This window comes from Echinops telfairi, unplaced genomic scaffold (assembly GCF_000313985.2).
Source record: "Echinops telfairi isolate 266 unplaced genomic scaffold, ASM31398v2 ScPeMD7_3533;HRSCAF=4204_1, whole genome shotgun sequence".
Classification (NCBI taxonomy): Eukaryota; Metazoa; Chordata; class Mammalia; order Afrosoricida; family Tenrecidae; genus Echinops; species Echinops telfairi.
In genome coordinates, this window is record NW_022107432.1 from 10,697,750 (window position 1) to 10,702,479 (window position 4,730).

Consider the following 4,730-nt stretch of genomic DNA (forward strand, 5'->3'; position numbering starts at 1 on the left):
TCTGGGCTTCTTCCCTCTCCATATGAAGTTGGTAATCAGTTTTTCCATTTCTTTGAAGAAAGATGAGGGTAATTGTATTGGGATTGCATTAAACTTATATATTGCCTTTGGTAGAACTGACATCTTGACTATATTGAATCTTCCAATCCACAAGCATGGGATATTCTTCCATTTGTTGAGGTCACCCTTGGTTTCTTGTAATAGTGTTCTCTAGTTTTCCCCATATAGATCTTTTGTTCTTTTAGTCAGGTATATCCCTAGATATCTCAATTTGTTTTTGGCTATTGTGAAGGGTACGACCTTTTTGATCTCCTCTTCTGTCGTCTTATCCGACCACGTATAGCAGTCCAATGGACTTCTGTTTGTTGATCTTGTATCCTGCCCCACTGCCAAACTCCTCTATTGCTTCCAGTATGCCCCTTGTGGAACGTTTGGGATTTTCCACAACTAAAATCATATCATTTGCAAATAATGATAGTTTCACCTCTTCCTTCCCCAGACAAATACCTTTGATGTCTCTTCTCTGCCTTATGCTGTTAGTTAAAACCTCCAGGACGATATTGAATAAGAGTGGGAACTAGGGGCTTCCTTGTCTGGTCCCCGTTTTCAGTGGGATTATGTTAGTCTTTTCTCCATTGACTACCACATTGGCTGTTGGTTTTTCATATATAGCTTGTATTGTCTTGAGAAATTTCCCTTCCATTCCTATCTTTTCAAGTGTCTTAAAAGGAATTGGTGTTCGATGTTTTTGAATGCTTTTTCTGCATCTATTGATATTATCATGTGGTTCTTATAGTTTTTCATGTCAATGTGACGAATAATGCTAATGGTCTTTCATATGTTGAACCATCCCTGCATGTCTGGTATGAATCCCACTTGGTCATGGTAAATTATTTGTTTTATATACATTTGTATTCTGTTGGCTAGTATTTTGTTAAGGATTTTTGCATCGATGTTCATTATGGAGTTTGGTCTGTAGTTCTCCATTCTTGTGGGATCCTTGCCCGGTTTTGGTATCAGAGTTATACTAGCTTCATAGACTGTGCAGGGAATATAGTGGAGAGAGGGCAAGGAAAGCAACTATGTGGCTGAGTCCTGCTCCCTGCCAGTGGAGCTGCAAGAGTTTAGTCCCTGCCCTGAGGCAGCGGCCACAAGCCGCCACTGAGCGAGAAAAAGCCCCTGCGCAGCCCTCAAAGACCAAGGGGGGCAGGGCACAGAGAGCAGAGATGTAAACAGTAGCAACAATGAAGCCGAACCCCTATCCCTGCCCGTGGAGCTGCAAGGGTTTAGTCCCCACCTGGAGGCAGCGGTGGCAAGCTGTGGCTGTGCCAAGAAAAAATTCCTTGGCAGACTTCCAGAACTGTGAGAGAACAGAGATGTAAAAGCTACCATGTAGCTGAACCCCAATCCGTGCCTGTGGAGCTTCAAGTGTCCAGTCCCGTCCCTGAGGTTGTCAGGGGCAAACTGTGGCTGTGGTGAGGCCAAATCCCCTTATGGGCTCCAAATGGTCCCAGCTCCGGTAGACAGTGGCAGAGCCAAGGGTCAAGCCCCAACCGGCTTTCACTGAGGTAAGCCAAAAGCCCCAAGCCCCTCAAAACCCCATGGGTCTGTGTCTACTTATCTTTATGATGCTCCTCCTGCGTTCTAGCTGTGTTAAAGTTCCCTCTAAGCAACTCTCCTGGGCTGCATTCTGCGGAGTCCCTCTGGTATGTGTCACTCCATTGCCATCTTCCCGGAACTCCAACACTCCAGTCTTATTACCACACTAAAACACACATTTTACTTTTAAGAAGATGGAGGTGCGATTCTATTGTGAGAATTGTTTTTCAGACTCCTGAACTTATGTATGTCTCCATGACACGAGATACAGTGAATATAAAACCATCTGCACAATTTCCTTAAACATGGTCACTGAGGTTACTACATGCCATCAACTTGTCTCTAGTTCATGTGGCCCTGAGTGCAACAGAATGAAACACAGCCCAGTCTTTCACCAGCCTCACAATCACTGATTAAATATTAAGCCATTTGAAAATAACAGTTATCAAACATTGAGTTTACTACAGGAAAACAATCAAAATTAAAAGTTATTACAAGTTCTAGCCAAGTAATAAATATCCTAGTCAATGTAATATTTGTGGTTATTGACAAAGCGTCATCAAGTCGGTTCAGACTCATAATAATCAAGGAAACATTGCCTAGCCCACAACAACAACAATATGAATCAACTCAAAATATTACGTATGTGAGGTCTTAGTCCTTAAAGCCACAATTTTGCTTTTCAACATTTTATATGTCTTCTGTAACAGATTTGTCCAATGTAATACACTGTATGATTTCTTGACTGCTACTTCCACAGCATTGATTGTGGATACAAATAAAATTAATTCCCTGACAACTTCAATCTTTTCTCTGATTGTCATAATGCTACTGAACAGTCATGCAGCCTTTGTTTTCTTTATCTGGAGATAGACTAGTAGGGAAGGTCCTTTATCTGGAGATAGACTAGTAGGGAAGGCTGGAGTCTGTGTCACCAATAAGTGCTTCAGGACTCTCACATTCAGCCTGATTGCCATCAGTGACAGGCTCTGAGAGACCCATGCTGCAGGGACCTCAAGAAGATAGACCTGAGTACTCTCTCTCTTTGTAATGAAGAACATCTTCCTCACCCAAAATGGAAAAGTGAAATCGGGAGATTTTGATCTGGAGGCCCGTCTTCTCTCAACCCCCCTGACCTTTGTTGACACATATGTGGGCAAACCTTATTATGTGTCCAGAAATTTGAGGAAACCTGCCTTTCATAAAAGATTTAGGCAAATAGTTGGAAACTCTTATATTCAAAATATGCCAAGGGTCCACCAGTCCGCTGCCATCTCAGTATTCTGACAAACTCCAGTATCTAATCAAACAGATGTTTACATGGAATCCCTCCCAGCACCCACCTGCTGTAACACTTCTCTCTAGAGGCAACTTAGCCCGGCTTATCCAGAAATGCCTACCACAAGCAAGCACCACAGAATATGGTGGACAGAAGCTAGAAGAAACCTGAACACCTAACCTTGGTCCACCAAACATAATAAATCAGCCCATTCAAGGGAAGCCAATTCCCTAAGTTCTTGCAGGCTACAGTGGGCGAAAGAGGTATCCAAGATAGCTGTCATGGCATTGCAAAAGACACCCACACTGGCCACCAGTTTAACAACTGAGGACAGTCAAGGTGGTTCTGCAGTAAAGTACAAGGAAAACAAGGCCCATAAGCAGTGATTCAAAGAGTCCAGAAACTTTGTTGAACATTCTTAGGAACGTTATCCTCAGTTTGGCATTTCAAACATAGACAATCTGTAATCCAGGTTCCGATGGGTTCTTGAGGGGCCCCTGTCTGAAGAAAGAGAAGCATCGGACAGTGTTGGAGTCCATGATTCTGTTGTTTTGGATCCTGAGAGACTTAAACCTTGACTGGGCAAGGAGTTGCACGGACTTTGAGGAAGAAGATGACAACCCTGATTGGGTATCAGAACTGAAGGAGTGAGCTGGATCACAAGGAGAGATTGATGGATGATGCCCTCAATGTTCCTTAAGCATACCACCTCGATTATTCAAAGGATGCCTGGATAATAATTAGTTGACAGGACATATGGTTTTCTTTGGAAATAGAATGGAATAGGGGAAGCTGTGAGTATTTAGAAGCATTTCCAATTAGTCTCACAATGTTTTAAAACACGGAGAATGAGTTTGAGTTTTTGAACTTGAAGAAGATGTGATCGTTGTACTTCGGAGACAAGTGGAACAGAAATTGATAGCTAGTTCAACCACTTGCTTGTTTAACCTCCTAGTTTTTTGACTAGGGTAAATTAACCTTGTGGAGCCTTAATGAAGATAATTATGCTACCTCATAGAGATACTGACCATAGATCACACACCATCGCAACATGTACTCCTGACTTGTACTTCTTATGCAACTCATTTTATACCTTCTAAGAGATTAACAGCTGAAATGCATTTAATTACAACAGAATAATATTTGAAATTTTAAAACAAGACTGATTCCGGGGTGTTTGTGAGCGCTGCACTTCAAATCAACATCTTTACCGTATGTCACCTGCCCTAAATATTATTATGGACCAAGTGGTATTCTCCTGAAATGTATTTTGAAATATTATTTCCTGTGCCTGCAAATATAACCCAAATATAAATAGGGTTTGTTTTGTATTAATGAGGTCATGGCGGAGTAGGGTGGGTGTTAAACCTCGTCACTTTTGAGTTATGAAACAAGCAGAATGAACATGTGGAACAAACGTGGGAGAGGGGAAGATAGATAAAGCTACAAGCCCTGGAACATCAATCCTCCAGCATGCACAGAATCCCAGGTCAGAGATCAGTGACATACACGTGGAGTAGACTGTAGATTCTATAACCGAAGCTAGTCCTTCAAATGAGAGAACAGAAGGCCTCAGGAGTAGATACGAAAAATGTCTTCAAATAGGGAGTGGTATGGACAAGTGCTGGGTCCTATCAAGTGTTATTGTGAAGCACAGATATTTAATAAAATAAGAAACACATTTACATGCCTTCAATTTCACAACATCAAGTAGAGGGAGTTTTCCCTAACTAGACATAGCATTCACACCAATAATACATTCAGGTAAGGGAGATGTAACTGCTTCATATAAGATCTGTGTACATCTCATACAGATATCCACCACCCTCTCTTCAACCGCTGCAGTCCCACA

At 41.9% G+C, this 4,730-nt stretch overlaps 1 pseudogene; it reads left to right on the forward strand.

Annotated features, from left to right (window-relative positions):
* Nucleotides 1-2,649: 2,649 nt before the first annotated feature.
* On the forward strand, nt 2,650-3,559 carry LOC101655594 (annotated as a pseudogene).
* Nucleotides 3,560-4,730: the final 1,171 nt, after the last annotated feature.